We start from the raw sequence: 728 nt of genomic DNA on the forward strand, positions 1-728 counted from the left end.
CCGGGGGAGGTGCCCCAGTCCCCTGTGCTGGTCCCCACCTGCCGCTCTGGGCAGCCTGGGGTCGCCCACCCTCCCAGCCCGAGCGTGGAACGCAAGTGGGGAGGAGACGCACACACACCTGCAGCCCCCAGGCAGACACACGCAGCGCGCACACACACACACGTGCAGAGGTCCGGGGCAGAGTGCAGAGGGTGCTCTGGCCACCCGGCCGCGTGGAGAAGGGGAACGGAGGCCAAGCGGGCAGGAGGGACCCAGGTGTGTCCTGGCCTTGGGCCACATGGAGCCGCCTGAGCAGGGAGGGCCGCCCCACACCTGCAGCTCAGGACGGAGATCAGGCAAACAGCAGAACCTCCAGGTAGAACAGGACTTCGAGAGTCAGCCATCCTGGCTCTCTCCAAGCCGCCCCTGCTCTCCTCACAGCCTCCTGTGACAGGGAGCTCACTGCCTCAGCGACCCCCGAGTCAGCGGCCCTTTCCTGCTGGTTTGCTTCTGCCCTTTCAAGCCCACAGTCCTTGCTTCTCAGACAGGCTTCCCAGCTCTCCAGCTCTTCCTCCAGAAACTGAGCCTCTGGCTGGCTTCCACCTTCCTCTCTAAAGATGTGCGGCAGCTATAACCTGATTTTCACACTGACCTAGCCAGCCCACAGTGAGCAGGCCCATCACCCCCTCAGCTTTAGGCACTCTGCCTCTGTTAATGTGCCCAAAGAGCCAATGAGTGGTTTGGGCCAC

The sequence above is a fragment of the Fukomys damarensis genome, unplaced genomic scaffold (genome assembly GCF_012274545.1).
Source record: "Fukomys damarensis isolate Sample0158 unplaced genomic scaffold, DMR_v1.0_HiC HiC_scaffold_36, whole genome shotgun sequence".
NCBI classification, from domain to species: domain Eukaryota; kingdom Metazoa; phylum Chordata; class Mammalia; order Rodentia; family Bathyergidae; genus Fukomys; species Fukomys damarensis.